The sequence below is a fragment of the Oncorhynchus nerka genome, linkage group LG23 (genome assembly GCF_034236695.1).
Source record: "Oncorhynchus nerka isolate Pitt River linkage group LG23, Oner_Uvic_2.0, whole genome shotgun sequence".
NCBI classification, from domain to species: Eukaryota; Metazoa; Chordata; class Actinopteri; order Salmoniformes; family Salmonidae; genus Oncorhynchus; species Oncorhynchus nerka.
In genome coordinates this window covers 3,738,529-3,758,677 of record NC_088418.1, presented here as the reverse complement: position 1 = coordinate 3,758,677, position 20,149 = coordinate 3,738,529, and the positions used below count along the sequence as shown (strand labels likewise).

Below are 20,149 nucleotides of genomic sequence, written 5' to 3'. Positions count from 1 at the left end.
GCTGCTGGCTTAGCTGTTACTCTCTCATTTACTATGACCTGGCTTAGCTGTTACCCTCTCATTTACTATGACCTGGCTTAGCTTAGCTGTTACTATGACCTATAGGCTGCTCATTTACTATGACCTATAGGCTGCTGGCTTACTCTCTCATTTACTATGACCTATAGGCTGCTGGCTTACTGTTACTCTCATTTACTATGACCTATAGGCTGCTGGCTTAGCTGTTAGCTGTTACTATGCCCTCTCATTTACTATGACCTATAGGCTGCTGGCTTAGCTGTTACTCTCTCATTTACTATGACCTATAGGCTGCTGGCTTAGCTGTTACTCTCTCATTTACTATGACCTATAGGCTGGCTTAGCTGTTACTCTCTCATTTACTATGACCTATAGGCTGCTGGGCTCTCTTTACTATGACCTGGCTTACTGCTTACCTCTCATTTACTATGACCTATGGCTGCTGGCTTAGCTGTTACTCTCTCATTTACTATGACCTATAGGCTGCTGGCTTAGCTGTTACCCTCTCATTTACTATGCCCTCTCATTTACTAGGCTGCTGGCTTAGCTGTTACCCTCTCATTTACTATGACCTATAGGCTGCTGGCTTAGCTGTTACCCTCTCATTTACTATGACCTATAGGCTGCTGGCTTAGCTGTTACCCTCTCATTTACTATGCTTAGCCTTTACTATGACCTATAGGCTGCTGGCTTAGCTGTTACTCTCTCATTTACTATGACCTATAGGCTGCTGGCTTAGCTGTTACTCTCTCATTTACTATGACCTATAGGCTGCTGGCTTAGCTGTTACTCTCTCATTTACTATGACCTATAGGCTGCTGGCTTAGCTGTTACTCTCTCATTTACTATGACCTGGCTTAGCTGTTACTCTCTCATTTACTATGACCTATAGGCTGCTGGCTTAGCTGTTACTCTCTCATTTACTATGACCTGGCTTAGCTGTTACTCTCTCATTTACTATGCCCTATAGGCTGCTGGCTTAGCTGTTACTCTCTCATTTACTATGACCTATAGGCTGCTGGCTTAGCTGTTACTCTCTCATTTACTATGACCTATAGGCTGCTGGCTTAGCTGTTACTCTCTCATTTACTATGACCTATAGGCTGCTGGCTTAGCTGTTACTCTCTCATTTACTATGACCTATAGGCTGCTGGCTTAGCTGTTACCCTCTCATTTACTATGACCTATAGGCTGCTGGCTTAGCTGTTACCCTCTCATTTACTATGCACCGTGCAGGACATTGACGATAACATTTTTGCGAAATTCAAAGGGCGCCATGTCTGCACGCAACCTCATGTCTCTTCACATTCTGACAACGCACCGTTGCTGTTATAATGGTATTGCTTTGGGGATACCGTGTGTGTGTGTGTGTGTGGTGTGTGTGTGTGTGTGTGTGTGTGTGTGTGTGTGTGTGTGTGTGTGTGTGTAGGTATTAGCCCCCCCCGACCCACCTGCCTCTATACCTATGTACTGAACCACATGGGTGTGTCTGAATTAGCCAAATCCCCTAATTTGATGGGGTGTCGACATACTTTTGTATATGTAGAGTATTCTCTCAAAATGTGAGAAACATGGTGGAGGGACATGGATCATTTAAGAGGGACTTTGCACTATACACCACTTTAAAACGCATTCATTTCAATGGAACTCAATATTCATGTTTGGACATTACAAAATGACCATAAATTGTAAAACATGTACCTCAGTCCTCATTTGAACTATGTTTACCTATAAAATCCAATAAAGCAGACCTAAAATAATGAAAGTCATATTGTTGAGATTAGTAACAATGCGATGTCTTTTCAAATTTGATCTCATGCTCTTCGGATTGTATAAGGCGCCAAAGTACCTTTCAACGATAAATGATTTATTCTATATTGGTCAAGATACTCATGATGGTTTTAGACCCATGATTGAGGGGGGCTTGGAGTCTAGAGTATAGAACCTGTGCTATTTTAGATTCCTCTTTCCAGAAGAGTCCAAATTAGTCCTAGGCTGAGCTAGACTAGGGCTCACATGGAAAGAGCCAGAGTGAAGGGAGGCCCTTTCCTAATGTCTTGGACCAATCCAGAGTGAAGAGAGGATCTTTCCTAATGTCTTGGACCAATCCAGAGTGAAGAGAGGATCTTTCCTAATGTCTTGGACCAATCCAGAGTGAAGAGAGGATCTTTCCTAATGTCTTGGACCAATCCAGAGTGAAGGGAGGCCCTTTCCTAATATCTTGGACCAATCCAGAGTGAAGAGAGGATCCATTTCCTAATGTCTTGGACCAATCCAGAGTGAAGGAGGTCCATTTCCTAATGTCTTGGACCAATCCAGAGTGAAGGAGGTCCATTTCCTAATGTCTTGGACCAATCCAGAGTGAAGGAGGTCCATTTCCTAATGTCTTGGACCAATCCAGAGTGAAGGAGGTCCATTTCCTAATGTCTTGGACCAATCCAGAGTGAAGGAGGTCCATTTCCTAATGTCTTGGACCAATCCAGAGTGAAGGAGGTCCATTTCCCAATGTCTTGGACCAATCCAGAGTGAAGGGAGGCCCTTTCCTAATGTCTTGGACCAATCCAGAGTGAAGGAGGTCCATTTCCTAATGTCTTGGACCAATCCAGAGTGAAGGAGGTCCATTTCCCAATGTCTTGGACCAATCCAGAGTGAAGGGAGGCCCTTTCCTAATGTCTTGGACCAATCCAGAATCCAGAGTGAAGGAGGTCCATTTCCTAATGTCTTGGACCAATCCAGAGTGAAGGGAGGCCCTTTCCTAATGTCTTGGACCAATCCAGAGTGAAGAGAGGATCTTTCCTAATGTCTTGGACCAATCCAGAGTGAAGAGAGGATCTTTCCTAATGTCTTGGACCAATCCAGAGTGAAGAGGGTCAATATTCTAATGTCTTGGACCAATCCAGAGTGAAGGGGGTCAATATTCTAATGTCTTGGACCAATCCAGAGTGAAGGGGGTCAATATTCTAATGTCTTGGATCAATCTAGATGAATGCAGTGAAGGAGTGGTAAGTGGAAACAGAGTGAGAAGGGGGATTAAGACTAGGACTAGTATTCATGTGGGTAGGAGGTTAATCTGTAATCAGATTATGGCTGTGGACCGTGGAGCCAGGGTTCCTGTACCATCTGTCAACAACCACATACCCATTGGAATCTGGAAGCCTGGTCCCAGATCTGTTTGTTTTGTCAACAACCGGTGGTTGTTGCAACAGCACAAACAGATCTGAGACCAGTTAGGAATTTGGGGATTCCATCTGAAAAACCATTAGGCAATATAATATGTTGAGGCAAGTACAGACAATGTTGGTGTCGTGTCTGTAGAGTGAACAAAACTGGAATTACAGGATTCCTTTACCTCAGATCAGTGTTGGAAAATAACTGCTGTGAATCCATGAGAAAGAAAGCCTTCAAAATACTAATTTGTGTCTTCAGTATGAAATACAGATCTGCCTGGTCCCAGATCTGTTGGTGACCACGCCCGTTAGAGTTGTCAAGAGAGCACAAATAGATCTGGGACCAGGCTATTTTCAAATACGTCTCTCAGCCTGAAATAACGAACGCAAAGCAAACTTAATATCTCAACCTTTTGATGCAACGTTAACTATTTGATTTCCTACTGCATCGGTATAGCCGGAGCCAAATCTGCTTGAAATATAAAACTATAAAACCCTGAGAGTTTTAACTGGCGACTGAAATAAACGTCATACTTGGTTGGTACTTTAGGAATTTCTGACTGCTTATTTACCTTCGTGAAGGTTAGCCCGTGGTCAAGGCCTGATATCCTGCTAGCTACTCTGTGAGAGGACCCTCTGTGGATTTAGGACCTACAACAACATTGGTGTAACAATAACTGCCCCAGTGCCAGTCACAGGCTGTGTCTGAAATGACCTGTGTGGAGAACGACATTTCACCAGGGCTCACATAGGGTACATAGTAGTTCAGCATACAGGGAATACAGGCGCCATTTTGGATCCAGACTCAGTCTCCCTACCGTTATGAGAGAGTCTAAGCTCAGAAGCGGAGATATAGAGATATAACCAGGCCTGTAGCTATGTGTTATAATTAGGTTCATGAGCAGAAGGAAGGGGGAAGGGAGGCTTCCACACCTTTGTTCTAGAAAACAGCCTTACTTAATGATCTCACCTCTCAGCCATTGCTGTTATCTCAGGTTTTTAATGGGAGGAGAGAACAATATTGGGATAGGAAGCATTCCCCTCTCTTGTGTCTTTAGAGAGATGTAGAGGAAAGTAAAGTAGAGACGGAAGGGAGGGAGAGAGAGAGGGAGAGAGAGGGAGAGGAGGGAGAGAGAGAGAGAGAGAGAGAGAGGGAGAGAGAGAGAGAGAGAGAGGAGAGAGAGAGAGAGAGAGAGAGAGAGAGAGAGAGAGAGAGAGAGGGAGAGAGAGAGAGAGAGAGAGAGAGAGCGAGACAGGCATGTGAGAAGTATTAGCAGATTACTGCATCAGAGAGCGTGAAGGGACATGAACAGAAGTATTAGCAGATTACTGCATCAGAGAGCGTGACGGGACATGAACAGAACAGGTACACATGGGACATTCCACCCGTCTCTGAGTGGCTCCGTCAGGATGGGGACGTGGCGAGACCCTTTGGAGCTATTAGAGAGAGGACTTCAAGTTTGGGGTCAATTCCATTTCTGAAATTCCAATTTATAGATTACCTCCTGAAATGACTGATTTGAAATGGAATTGACCGTGGAGGACATAGGCAGAGAGGATGCAACTGTACAGTATGATACTGTAGGCCTAGATGTCTGACCCAGGTTGAGGTACAGGAATTACTTTGGTACGGAGGATACTTATTGCACAAATGGCCCTAAAGCAGAGTTCCAATAGTAGACAATAGTCGCAAATGATTCCTTGATCAACCATAAGTCTACAGAGATATTGGCTCCGGGCAGGCTTGGTTTGCCTCGTTCTACCTTTTCTGACTTACGGATCACATTCTGTTTCTCTGTAAACACATTAGTCAGTTGGTTTCACCAGCCTAAGGCTGGGTTAGAGTTAAGGTATACTGGCATTAGGAAAAGCCTAGAAGGGAAGTGTAGGAAAAGCCTAGAAGGGAAGTGCAGGAAAGGCCTAGAAGGGAAGGGAAGGGCAGGAAAAGCCTGGAAGGGAAGTGTAGGAAAAGCCTAGAAGGGAAGTGGAGGAAAAGCCTGGAAGGGAAGTACAGGAAAAGCCTAGAAGGGAAGTGTAGGAAAAGCCTAGAAGGGAAGGGCAGGAAAAGCCTGGAAGGGAAGTGTAGGAAAAGCCTAGAAGGGAAGTGGAAGAAAAGCCTGGAAGGGAAGTGTAGGAAAAGCCTAGAAGGGAAGTGGAGGAAAAGCCTGGAAGGGAAGTGCAGGAAAAGCCTAGAAGGGAAGTGCAGGAAAAGCCTAGAAGGGAAGTGCAGGTAAAGCCTAGAAGGGAAGTGGAGGAAAAGCCTAGAAGGGAAGTGGAGGAAAAGCCTGGAAGGGAAGTGTAGGAAAAGCCTAGAAGGGAAGGGCAGGAAAAGCCTAGAAGGGAAGGGAGGAAAAGCCTAGAAGGGAAGGGAGGAAAAGCCTAGAAGGGAAGGGCAGGAAAAGCCTAGAAGGGAAGGGCAGGAAAAGCCTAGAAGGGAAGGGCAGGAAAAGCCTAGAAGGGAAGGGCAGGAAAAGCCTAGAAGGGAAGGGAGGAAAAGCCTAGAAGGGAAGTGAAGGGCAGGAAAAGCCTAGAGGGGAAGTGAAGGGCAGGAAAAGCCTAGAAGGGAAGTGCAGGAAAAGCCTAGAAGGGAAGTGGAGGAAAAGCCTAGAAGGGAAGTGAAGGGCAGGAAAAGCCTAGAAGGGAAGTGCAGGAAAAGCCTAGAAGGGAAGTGAAGGGCAGGAAAAGCCTAGAGGGGAAGTGAAGGGCAGGAAAAGCCTAGAAGGGAAGTGCAGGAAAAGCCTAGAAGGGAAGTGGAGGAAAAGCCTAGAAGGGAGGTGAAGGGCAGGAAAAGCCTAGAAGGGAAGTGGAGGAAAAGTCTAGAAGGGAAGTGCAGGAAAAGCCTAGAAGGGAAGTGGAGGAAAAGCCTAGAAAGGAAGGGCAGGAAAAGCCTAGAAGGGAAGTGCAGGAAAAGCCTAGAAGGGAAGTGCAGGAAAAGCCTAGAAGGGAAGTGCAGGTAAAGCCTAGAAGGGAGGTGCAGGAAAAGCCTAGAAAGGAAGTGCAGGTAAAGCCTAGAAGGGAAGTGCAGGAAAAGCCTGGAAGGGAAGTGCAGGAAAAGCCTAGAAGGGAAGTGCAGGAAAAGCCTAGAAAGGAAGTGCAGGTAAAGCCTAGAAGGGAGGTGCAGGAAAAGCCTAGAAGAGAAGTGGAGGAAAAGCCTGGACATTATTTTAGGGTTAAAAGAGGCAGACAGGGTTACAGCTGCAATATTTAACTTTTTGGGAGACCTGACCAAATTCACATAGAAATGTGTGTTTAGAGATCTGTCACTCTCATTGATAGCCAGTCATAGATCTGATCTATGTGAGCTAGTTCTATGCTTCTCGTTCTTAAGTTTAGTTTTTTGCGTCTTTTACTTTCGGTTTTGTACACCAGCTACAAACAGCTGAAAATACAATATTTATGCTTATGGAAAATATATTTCACAGCGATTTAGATGGTACAATGATTCTCTACACTACACCTGCTTGTTTAGTCACATAAAAACTGAAAATAGGCAAAACTATTGGAATATTAGCTACCAGGAAATGGCAGAGTGATTTCAGGCTGGGTTAAGGGAGGCAGGCTGGGTTAAGGCTTGCACACATCACACCGAATGTGGATCTAGGATTCCTCTGACCATCATTCAGTGTGTTAAGGACCGTCCGCTGTAGACGTCTGACTGACAACATGTTCTTGTAATCAAACATAAAAAAAATCTGTTTGCACTCGTTTTTGCAAATTACTACAGTTACTCTGTCGGGAGGTGCTAAGTACTCTCACTATTGTTGAGTCTGAGCCTATAGGGTTAAAGGAAGAGTTTCCTATTGTTGAGTCTGAGCCTATAGGGTTAAAGGAAGAGTTTCCTACTGTTGTGGCTGAGCCTATAGGGTTAAAGGAAGAGTTTCCTACTGTTGTGTCTGAGCCTATAGGGTTAAAGGAAGGGGTTTCCTATTGTTGAGTCTGAGTCTATAGGGTTAAAGGAAGAGTTTCCTATTGTTGAGTCTGAGCCTATAGGGTTAAAGGAAGAGTTTCCTATTGTTGAGTCTGAGCCTATAGGGTTAAGGGAAGAGTTTCCTACTGTTGAGTCTGAGCCTATAGGGTTAAAGGAAGAGTTTCCTACTGTTGTGTCTGAGCCTATAGGGTTAAAGGAAGGAAGTCTGAGCCTATAGGGTTAAAGGAAGAGTTTCCTATTGTTGAGTCTGAGCCTATAGGGTTAAAGGAAGAGTTTCCTACTGTTGTGTCTGAGCCTATAGGGTTAAAGGAAGGGTATTCCTATTGTTGAGTCTGAGTCTATAGGGTTAAAGGAAGAGTTTCCTATTGTTGAGTCTGAGCCTATAGGGTTAAGGGAAGAGTTTCCTACTGTTGTGTCTGAGCCTATAGGGTTAAAGGAAGAGTTTCCTACTGTTGTGTCTGAGCCTATAGGGTTAAAGGAAGAGTTTCCTATTGTTGTGTCTGAGCCTATAGGGTTAAAGGAAGAGTTTCCTACTGTTGTGTCTGAGCCTATAGGGTTAAAGGAAGAGTTTCCTACTGTTGTGTCTGAGCCTATAGGGTTAAAGGAAGAGTTTCCTACTGTTGTGTCTGAGCCTATAGGGTTAAAGGAAGAGTTTCCTACTGTTGTGTCTGAGCCTATAGGGTTAAAGGAAGAGTTTCCTACTGTTGTGTCTGAGCCTATAGGGTTAAAGGAACTGGTTTCCTATTGTTGTGTCTGAGCCTATAGGGTTAAAGGAAGAGTTTCCTATTGTTGAGTCTGAGCCTATAGGGTTAAAGGAAGAGTTTCCTATTGTTGAGTCTGAGCCTATAGGGTTAAAGGAAGAGTTTCCTATTATTGAGTCTGAGCCTATAGGGTTATTAAGATAAGAGTTTCCTATTATTGTGTCTGAGCCTATAGGGTTAAAGGAAGAGTGTCCTACTGTTGTGTCTGAGCCTATAGGGTTAAAGGAAGAGTTTCCTACTGTTGTGTCTGAGCCTATAGGGTTAAAGGAAGAGTTTCAAATCTATTGTTGAGTCTGAGCCTATAGACCTTAAAGGAAGACAACAGTTTCCTACTGTTGTACAACAGGTGTAGTCAGCCTATAGGGTTAAACAGGTGTAAGACCTTCCTACTGAAATTGAGTCTGAGCCTAGTAGACCTTATTAAGATAAGAGTTTCAACATTGAGTCTGAGCCTATAGGGTTATTAATACAACAGGTGTTAGACCAGGCAGAAAGGGTTAGGGAAAAGTAGACCTGATTGACAGTAATGCTGATATTATAGAAGCTCTTGCAGCAGATCAAAGTAATACAACAGGTGTAGTAACAGCATGGGAACCTCTCTAATTTACCTCTATGTGTCAGTAACAGGATGAAATGCTGAAATCAAATCATATTTATCACATGAAATGCTGAATACAACAGGTGTAGTAGACCTTAAAAATGCTGAATACAACAGGTGTAGTAGACCTTACAGTGAAATGCTGAATACAACAGGTGTAGTAGACCTTACAGTAGACCTGTACAGTGAAATGCTGAATACAACAGGTGTAGTAGACCTTATTGTGAAATGCTGAATACAACAGGTGTAGTGCTGAATACAACCTTACAGTGAAATGCTGAATACAACAGGTGTAGTAGACCTCACAGTGAAATGCTGAATACAACAGGTGTAGTAGACCTTAGAGTGAAATGCTGAATACAACAGGTGTAGTAGACCTCACAGTGAAATGCTGAATACAACAGGTGTAGTAGACCTGACAGTGAAATGCTGAATACAACAGGTGTAGTAGACCTTGCAGTGAAATGCTGAATACAACAGGTGTAGTAGACCTCACAGTGAAATGCTGAATACAACAGGTGTAGTAGACCTGACAGTGAAATGCTGAATACAACAGGTGTGATAGACCTTACAGTGAAATGCTAAATACAACAGGTGTAGTAGACCTTACAGTGAAATGCTGAATACAACAGGTGTAGTAGACCTTACAGTGAAATGCTGAATACAACAGGTGTAGTAGACCTCACAGTGAAATGCTGAATACAACAGGTGTAGTAGACCTTACAGTGAAATGCTGAATACAACAGGTGTAGTAGACCGTCCAGTGAAATGCTGAATACAACAGGTGTAGTAGACCTTACTGTGAATTGCTGAATACAACAGGTGTAGTAGACCTCACAGTGAAATGCCGAATACAACAGGTGTAGTAGACCTCACAGTGAAATGCTGAATACAACAGGTGTAGTAGACCTCACAGTGAAATGCCGAATACAACAGGTGTAGTAGACCTGACAGTGAAATGCTGAATACAACAGGTGTAGACGGTACAGTGAAATGCTGAATACAACAGGTGTAGTAGACCTCACAGTGAAATGCTGAATACAACAGGTGTGGTAGACCTTACAGTGAAATGCTGAATACAACAGGTGTAGTAGACCTGACAGTGAAATGCTGAATACAACAGGTGTAGTAGACCTGACAGTGAAATGCTGAATACAACAGGTGTAGTAGACCTGACAGTGAAATGCTGAATACAACAGGTGTAGTAGACCTCACAGTGAAATGCCGAATACAACAGGTGTAGTAGACCTCACAGTGAAATGCTGAATACAACAGGTGTAGTAGACCTTACAGTGAAATGCTGAATACAACAGGTGTAGTAGACCGTCCAGTGAAATGCTGAATACAACAGGTGTAGTAGACCTTACTGTGAATTGCTGAATACAACAGGTGTAGTAGACCTCACAGTGAAATGCTGAATACAACAGGTGTAGTAGACCTCACAGTGAAATGCTGAATACAACAGGTGTAGTAGACCTCACAGTGAAATGCCGAATACAACAGGTGTAGTAGACCTGACAGTGAAATGCTGAATACAACAGGTGTAGACGGTACAGTGAAATGCTGAATACAACAGGTGTAGTAGACCTCACAGTGAAATGCTGAATACAACAGGTGTAGTAGACCTTACAGTGAAATGCTGAATACAACAGGTGTAGTAGACCTTAGTGAAATGCTGAATACAACAGGTGTAGACCTTAAGTGAAATGCTGAATACAACAGGTGTAGTAGACCTCACAGTGAAATGCTGAATACAACAGGTGTAGTAGACCTCACAGTGAAATGCTGAATACAACAGGTGTAGTAGACCTTACAGTGAAATGCTGAATACAACAGGTGTAGTAGACCTCACAGTGAAATGCTGAATACAACAGGTGTAGTAGACCTTACAGTGAAATGCTGAATACAACAGGTGTAGACGGTACAGTGAAATGCTGAATACAACAGGTGTAGTAGACCTTACAGTGAAATGCTGAATACAACAGGTGTAGTAGACCTTACAGTGAAATGCTGAATACAACAGGTGTAGTAGACATCACAGTGAAATGCTGAATACAACAGGTGTAGTAGACCTCACAGTGAAATGCTGAATACAACAGGTGTAGTAGACCTTACAGTGAAATGCTGAATACAACAGGTGTAGACCTAGACCTACAACAGTGAAATGCTGAATACAACAGGTGTAGTAGACCTCACAGTGAAATGCTGAATACAACAGGTGTAGTAGACCTTACAGTGAAATGCTGAATACAACAGGTGTAGTAGAAAAAAATATATAAAAACATAACATTTGAAAAATAACAATTAATTGAAGAGCAGTGAAATAACAAGCACCGGTACAGAATACAACAGGTGTCAATGTAGACCAATTGCTGGACAGTGAAATGCTGAACCGGTACAGAGTCAATGGTGTAGAGTCAGACCTTACAGTGAGTCAATGCTGAATACAACAGGTGTAGTAGACCTTCACAGTGAAATGCTGGAATACAGAGTCAGGTGAGTCAGTGGGGACCGGTCAGAGTCAGTGCTGGGGCAAAGAGCTGAATACAGAGTCAGGTGTAGTAGACCAATGTGCTGGGGCAGTGAAATGCTGGGGGCATACAACAGGTGAGTCAGTAGACCAATGTTGGGGGCAGTGAAATGCTGAATACAACAGGTGGGGGCACCGGTAGTAGACCTCACAGTGAAATCAATGTGCTGAATACAACAGGTGTAGTAGACCTCACTGGAGGCACCGAAATGCTGAATACAACAGGTGTGGAGGCAGACCTAACACCGTGAGTCAATGCTGGAGGCACTTTACAAACCCTTAACCAACAAATCAGTTTTAAGATCAATAAGTGATAGGTAAAAAAAAATTATTAAAAAATAAAGAAAAAAAAAATATATAAAAACATAACATTTGAAAAATAACAATTAATTGAAGAGCAGCAGTTAAATAACAAGCACCGGTACAGAGTCAATGTGCTGGGGGCACCGGTACAGAGTCAATGTGCTGGGGGCACCGGTACAGAGTCAATGTGCTGGGGGCACCGGTACAGAGTCAATGTGCTGGGGGCACCGGTACAGAGTCAATGTGCTGGGGGCACCGGTACAGAGTCAATGTGCTGGGGGCACCGGTACAGAGTCAATGTGCTGGGGGCACCGGTACAGAGTCAATGTGCTGGGGGCACCGGTACAGAGTCAATGTGCTGGAGCACAGGTTAGTCGAGGTAGTTGAGGTAAAACTGTATATACATGTAGGTAGAGTTATTAAAGTGACTATGTATGGATATTAAACAGAGAGTAGCAGCAGTGTAAAAGGGGGGGGGGGGGGGACAATGCAATCGTCTGGGTAGACATTTGATTAGCTGTTCAGGAGTCATATGGCTTGGGGGGTAGAAGCTGTTAAGGAGCCTTTAGGCCCTAGACTTGGCCCTCCAGTACTGCTTGCCGTGAGGTAGCAGAGAGAACAGTCTATGACTAGGGTGGCTGGAGTCTTTGAACATTTTTAGGGCCTTCCTCTGACACCGCCTGGTATAGAGGTCTTGCATGGCAGGAAGCTTGGCCCCAGTGATGTACTGGGCCGTCTTCACAACCCTCTAGTGCTTTGCGGTCGGAGGTGAGCAGTTGTCAATCAGGCAGTAATGCAACCAACGCTCTCGATGGTGCAGCTGTAGAACTTTGTGAGGATCTGAGGACCCATGCCAAATTTGTTCAGTCTCCTGAGGTGGAATAGGTTTCTTCACTATTGTCTCGGTGTGTTTGGATCATGATAGTTTGTTGGTGATGTGGACACCAAGGAACTTGAAGCTCTCAAATCAAATCAAATCAATATGTATTTATATAGCCCTTCGTACATCAGCTGATATCTCAAAGTGCTGTACAGAAACCCAGCCTAAAACCACAAATAGCAAGCAATGCAGGTGTAGAAGCACGGCTCCACTACAGCCCTGTCGATGAAAATGGGGGCGTGCTCGGTCCTCCTTTTCCTGTAGTCCACAATCATCTCCTTTTTCTTGATCACGTTGAGGGAGAGGTTGTTATCCTGGCACTTCAGTCAGGAAGTCTATAAACAAGTTGCAGAGGGAGGTGTTTAGTCCCAGGATCCTTAGCATAGTGATGAGCTTTGTTGGCACTATGGTGTTGAACACTGAGCTGTAGTCAATGAACAGCATACTCACATAGGTGTTAATTTTGTCCAGGTGGGAAAGAGCAGTGTGGAGTGCAATAGAGATTGTGTAATCTGTGGATCTGTTGAGGCGGTATGCAAATTTGAGTGGGTCTAGGGTTTCTGGGATAATGGTGTGGATGTGAGCCATGAAGAGCCTTTCAAAGCACTTCATGGCTACAGACGTGAGTGCTACGGGTCAGTAATCATTTAGGCAGCTTACTTTAGTGTTACTTTAGTGTTCTTGGACACAGGGACTATGGTGGTCTGCTTGAAACATGTTGGTATTACAGACTCAGTTAGGGACCGGTTGAAAATGTCAGTGAAGACACTTGCCAGTTGGTCAGCGCATGCTCGGAGTACACGTCCTGGTAATCTGTCTGGCTCTGCGGCCTTGTGAATGTTAACCTGCTTAAAGGTCTTACTCACATCGGCTATGGAGAGTGCGATCACACAGTCATCCGGAACAACTGATGCTCTCATGCATGCTTCAGTGTTGCTTGCCTCGAAGCGAGCGTAGAAGTAATTTATCTCGTCTAGTAGGCTCGTGTCACTGGGCAGCTCGCAGCTGTGCTTCCCTTTGTAGTCTGTAATATTTTGCAAGCCCTGCCACATCCGACAAGCGTCGGAGCCGGTGTAGTACGTACAGGCCCTGAAGCCATTCTCTGATACAAACCAAATATAAGTATTATACTATCTGATACAGACCAGAGCAACGTGTTATATTATCTGATATAGACTACAGCAAAAACAAACTAAATGGTCCCTCCCCTAAGGAAAGTATGCTTCCAGTAACCTGTCAGTCATCACTGAGTGACAGGCAGAGACAGCCAGTCATTATCAGATGTGAACCAATAGCTTACTGACCCTCCCCCTATCTCCTCTCCTATAGGTTGATGGCTTCTTCACCTTGTTGTTTGGCCTGGCCAGCATCAACACCCTGACTGTCATCAGTGTCACCAGATACATCAAGGGATGCCAGCCTAACAAAGGTCAGAATAACAGAATAACATGTAAATTATAACAGCTAAACTATCATCTCGAGTAGGTTGACAAAACGCTGGTAACTTCCTCTGAATTCCCAGGTTTTCCAGAAATTCCGTTTTATGATTAAAATCAAATCAAACTTTGTCACATGCGCGAAACACAAGTGTAGACTGTGAAATGCTGACTTACAAGCCCTTAACCAACAGTGTAGACCTTACTGTGAAATGCTGACTTACAAGCCCTTAACCAACAGTGTAGACCTTACTGTGAAATGCTGACTTACAAGCCCTTAACCAACAGTGTAGACCTTACTGTGAAATGCTGACTTACAAGCCCTTAACCAACAGTGTAGACCTTACTGTGAAATGCTGACTTACAAGCCCTTAACCAACAGTGTAGACCTTACTGTGAAATGCTGACTTACAAGCCCTTAACCAACAGTGCAGTTCAAGAAGAGTTTAGAAAATATTTACCAAATAAACTAAAGTAAAAAATTATAAAAAGTAACACAATAAAATAACTGCCTTGTTTAGGGGCAGAATGACAGATTTTTACCTTGCCAGCTCGGTGATTTGATCCAGCAACCTGTCAGTTACTGGCCCAACGCTCTAACCACTAGGCTACCTGCTGCCGCCCCCAATAACTATCAACAGCAAACTTAGGAAATTCCTCTGCATTATCATTAACCTCTTAAGTCGACCCTCTACTTTTTTGAAAATTCTGTTAAAAATCGCGCAACATTTCAGCGCCCTGCTACTCATGCCAGGAATATAGTATATGCATTTGCTTAGTCTGTGTGGATAGAAAACACTCAGACGTTTATAAAACTGGTTAAATCACTGCTGTGGCTTTACCAGAACGGCATTTACATCGAAAAGCACAGGAAAAACTGATCACTGAAAATGGGAAAATATATCCATGCGCTACTTGAACCCATTGATAAAGGTGAACCACAATTAATTGACTGAGGTTGCAGTACCTACAGCTTCCACACGGTGTCTAGAGTCTTGTCATTTCCCTTCGAGTTTTTTCTTGGTCAAACACATGCAGGGCACCGTATCTCCTTTGGTCTAGGACCGGATATTTTCGTTGAGTTTCTAGCCGGACATTTTTCCAGACGGACAGCTAATGATCTTTACATCGCCTCCTGATGAATTTTATCGCTTATTAACGTTTACTAATACCTAAAGTTGCATTACAAACGTATTTCGAAGTGTTTTGTGAAAGTTTATCGTCGACTTTTTGAATTTTAAAAAATGACGTTACGTTTTGAAACTATGTTTTTTTCGTTTATCACACAGTCTACATATAACGATATCTAGGCTTTATATGGACCGTTTTAATCGAAATAAAGACCCAAATAGTGTTTATGGGACATCTAGGAGTGCCAACAAAGAAGATGGTGAAAGGTAATGAATGTTTTCTATTTTATTGTGCGGTTTGTGTAACGCCGAAATGCTAATTATTTTGTTTACGTCCCCTGTGGGTCTTTTGGGGTGTTACATGCTATCAGATAATAGCTTCTCATGCTTTCGCCGAAAAGCATTTTAAAAATCTGACTTGTTGCCTGGATTCACAACGAGTGTAGCTTTAATTCGATACCCTGCATGTGTATTTTAATGAACTTTTGAGTTTTAACTAATACTATTAGCATTTAGCGTAGCGCATTTGCATTTCCAGAGCTCTAGTTGGGACGCAAGCGTCCCGAGTAGAAGCAACAGGTTAACAGCATACTTGTACATTTCCTCAGTGAAAACAATGTACTGAGCAAATGTCCAATTGGCTTTAACAAATTACCATACAACAGACCATGTATTCACCCTGCACACCCTAATTGACAAACAAACAAACCAAAACAAAGCCAAAGTCTAAAAAAAGCTTCACTCCATTTGGCATTTGGGTCTGCTATACAAATTGATGGAAAATGGTGTTGGGGGAAAAACATCCAACATTATAAAATCCATGAACACAAACAACAAAATTGGCCAAAAATACAAACATTTCTTTATACAGGGCCGTTGAGACCAGGATGCAGAACCCCAGTCTTCAACATATATATCAATAAATTGGTGAACACCCAACACCCTACTAGAATCTGAAGTCAAATGTCTACTGTTTCCTGATGATCTGGTGCTTCTGTCACCAACCAAGGAGGGCCTACAGCAGCACCTAGATATTCTACACAGGTTCTGTCAGACCTGGGCCCTGACAGTAAATCTAAGTAAGACAAAAATAATGGTGTTTCAAAAAAGGTCCAGTTGCTAGGACCACAAATACAAATTCCATCTAGACACCATTGCTCTGGAACTGGCCAAAAATACTTTAATCAATTATAGAACCCATTACCCATTACCCTTTGTGGTTGTGATGTCTGGGGTCCGCTCACCAACCAAGATTTCACAAAATGGGACCATCACCAAATAGAGACTCTGCATGCAGAATACTGCAAAAAAACATCCTCTGTGTACAACGTAAAACACCAAATAATACAGAGCAGAATTAGGCCGGTACCCGGTAATTATCAAAATCCCCAAAAAGAGCCGTTAAATTATACAACCAACTAAAAGAAAGCGGTTCCCAAACCTTCCATAACAAGGCCATCGCCTACAGAAATATTTACCTGGAGAAGATTTGCATAAAGTCCAGGGAAGTTCCTTGAGGGCCGTTTGGGTATCGGCTTGAGGGGGGGTGTACACGGCCTTGACCATAATCGAAGTCAAATCTATTGGGAGATAATACAGCATTTGATAGGTCGGGGGAACAAAGGACTTGAGTTCCTGTGTGTTATCACATGAGTCGTTAATCATGAAACATACAGTTGAAGTCGGAAGTTTACATACGCCTTAGCCAAATACATTTAAACTCAGTTTCTCACAATTCCTGACATTTCATCCCAGTAAAATTTCCCTGTCAGGTCAGTTAGGATCACCACTTTATTTTAAGAATGTGAAATGTCAGAAAAATAGTAGAGAGAATGATTTATTTCAGCTTTTATTTCTTTCATCACATTCCCAGTGGGTCAGAAGTTTACATACACTCAATTAGTATTTGGTAGCATTGCCTTTAAATTGTTTAACTTGGGTGAAACGTTTCGGGTAGCCTAAACAATTGTTGGAAAGATTACTTGTGTCATGCACAAAGTAGATGTCCTAACAGACTTGCCAAAACTATAGTTTGTTAACATGAAATTTGTGGAGTGGCTGAAAAACGAGTTTTATGGCTCCAACTTAAGTATATGTAAACTTCCGACTTCAACTGTACACCCCCACCCTTCTTCTTCTTCTTCTTCTTCTTCCGGAGAGATGTTTATTCCTGTCAGAGCGATGAACTGAGAATCCAGTTGGACCGACTCCAACAGTATATCCCAGAGAAAGACATGTTTCCGTGAAACAAAGTATGTTACAATCCCTGATGTCTCTCTGGAAAGAAGTTAGGGTGCGGTCCATAGGGCCTGGTCAAACGTAGTGCACTAAATAGGGTACATGGTGTCAGCCCTGGTCAAAAGTAGTGCACTAAATAGGGAACATGGTGTCAATTGGGGAGTCACATTCCAGTAGGTCTTATCTGACAAGAGAAGAAAGAGCGTGATATATGTTGTTCTCGCTGTTAATGGGCTGTCATTATGGAAGGAGATTACTGTTTGATTAATGATAACTATTATAGTACATTCTCTACACCAGACCTGACAATTAACTTAATTTGAGGTGAGGTTGAGGTGAGGAATGTCTTAACTAGGTAATAATAGAATAACTGCTTCTGTTAACTTCTGTTGTTATCACTCTATGGTGGGTTGATTGCTCCGAAGGGGAGGTTTTTACAGGAGGAGAGGTTTTACAGGAGGAGAGGTTTTACAGGAGGGGAGGTTTTACAGGAGGGGAAGTTTACATGAGGAGAGGTTTTACAGGAGGGGAAGTTTACATGGGGAGAGGTTTTACAGGAGGGGAGGTTTTACAGGAGGAGAGGTTTTACAGGAGGAGAGGTTTTACAGGAGGGGAGGTTTACAGGAGGAGAGGTTTTACAGGAGGGGATGTTTTACATGAAGAGAGGTTTTACAGGAGGGGAAGTTTACATGAGGAGAGGTTTTACAGGAGGGGAGGTTTTACAGGAGGAGAGGTTTTACAGGAGGAGAGGTTTTACAGGGGGAGGTTTTACAGGAGGGGAGGTTTTACAGGAGGGGAGGTTTACATGAGGAGAGGTTTTACAGGAGGGGAGGTTTTACAGGAGGGGATGTTTTACAGTATGTTTTGAGATTATTCCGAAAGAAATACAACATGGCTGACATCTTGGGTAGAGTAGTCTATTCATCAATCAATTGTATACAATTTAATACATTCTGGGTTGTTTTTTTAGTTCATCAGTTGACTGGATATAGTACTGTATGTGTCATTATTTGATTGTGTGCTAAACGTCTTTCATAAGTCATATCACATTGAAATGATTTGAAATTGATCGTTCAGATTGGCCTCAATTAGACTATTGTGTTACATCATTTACTGAGGCACTAAAAAGCATATCACCTCATACAGGATTCACACAACATGTCCTGTAATCAGATATAAGTGACTGATTTAATTTTGTTGGTCATTGGAAGCACACCAATCACAACAATCGATTCATTCTCCGCTCACTGAATACAAACCTATATGTACTTTGTCAAGAAAGGTTATTTTCAGTGGGAGTAATTTACAAGTGCTTGCCGGGTGGCGCCTGAAAAAAGAGACTCATTGTTCATAAAATGTCACAGTCTGACATTCATAACTGGGGTGGAAAGAATTCAGGACTTTAACGTGCCAGCTTCCCTCCAACTTTTCCTGTCGCGTGCTTGCAGAGGAATATCATTTGGAAATCAGAGCCCTTTTAGAGAGGGTGACACACTGATCTAGGATCAAGGACTACACAGAAAAACAAATGGTTCTATATTGCACCAGATAAGGGTTGTTTGGCTTGTAACCAATAGCAGATCACCTTTTTGCTGCTGTATAGAACCTTTTTTTTGAAGGTTCTATAAAGAATCATGCTCATGAGGTTCTAAATGGAACCTGTATGTAACTTTCCTAAGGTTCCTCTAAAGAACTATTAAAAAAGGTTCTATATAGCAAAAACAAAAAGTGTTCCGCTATGTTGACAATCCTTTTTGGGCTATTTAGAACCCTTTTTAATGGTTCTTTATAGAACCTTTATGGAGAATGATACTATAAAAAAAACGTTCTCAATCGCAAAGGTTCTACACACAATCTTTTGAAGAACAATACAGGCTTTTTTGAAATTCAATGTTAGCCATATTATTTTGTAAAACTTCCATAGGTGTTAATAGTGTGTTAATTGACAAGTTGAATCAGGTGTGTTAACTAGTGATGTCATGTTTGATGCCGGAGCTCCGGGATGCGTCAAAATTGCTATGCAGTGAGGGAAATGTTGAGGGTGACTGCAGGATTAAAGGGAAATGTTGAGGGTGACTGCAGGATTAAAGGGAAATGTTGAGGGTGACTGCAGGATTATAGGGAAATGTTGAGGGTGACTGCAGGATTATAGGGAAATGTTGAGGGTGACTGCAGGATTAAAGGGAAATGTTGAGGGTGACTGCAGGGATAAAGGGAAATGTTGAGGGTGACTGCAGGGATAAAGGGAAATGTTGAGGGTGACTGCAGGATTATAGGGAAATGTTGAGGGTGACTGCAGGATTAAAGGGACATGTTGAGGGTGACTGCAGGATTAAAGGGAAATGTTGAGGGTGACTGCAGGATTAAAGGGAAATGCTAAGGGTGACTGCAGGATTAAAGGGAAATGTTGAGGGTGACTGCAGGATTAAAGGGACATGTTGAGGGTGACTGCAGGACTAAAGGGAAATGTTGAGGGTGACTGCAGGATTAAAGGGAAATGCTAAGGGTGACTGCAGGATTAAAGGGAAATGTTGAGGGTGACTGCAGGATTAAAGGGAAATGTTGAGGGTGACTGCAGGATTAAAGGGAAATGCTAAGGGTGACTGCAGGATTAAAGGGAAATGTTGAGGGTGACTGCAGGATTAAAGGGACATGTTGAGGGTGACTGCAGGATTAAAGGGAAATGTTGAGGGTGACTGCAGGATTAAAGGGAAATGTTGAGGGTGACTGCAGGATTAAAGGGAAATGCTAAGGGTGACTGCACGATTAAGGGACATGTTGAGGGTGACTGCAGGATTATAGGGAAATGTTGAGGGTGACTGCAGGGATTAAAGGGAAATGTTGAGGGTGACTGCAGGATTAAAGGGAAATGTTGAGGGTGACTGCAGGATTATAGGCAAATGTTGAGGGTGACTGCAGGATTAAGGGAAATGTTGAGGGTGACTGCAGATTAAAAGGGAAATGTTGAGGGTGACTGCAGGATTATAGGGAAATGTTGAGGGTGACTGCAGGATTATAGGGAAATGTTGAGGGTGACTGCAGGATTAAAGGGAAATGTTGAGGGTGACTGCAGGATTAAAGGGAAATGTTGAGGGTGACTGCAGGATTATAAGGAAATGTTGAGGGTGACTGCAGGATTATAGGGAAATGTTGAGGGTGA

The 20,149-nt window shown here is 43.0% G+C and overlaps 1 pseudogene; it reads left to right on the top strand.

Moving 5' to 3' along the window:
• LOC115121558 (visual pigment-like receptor peropsin) overlaps positions 1-20,149 on the top strand; it is a 44,857-nt pseudogene that overhangs the window by 14,093 nt on the left and 10,615 nt on the right.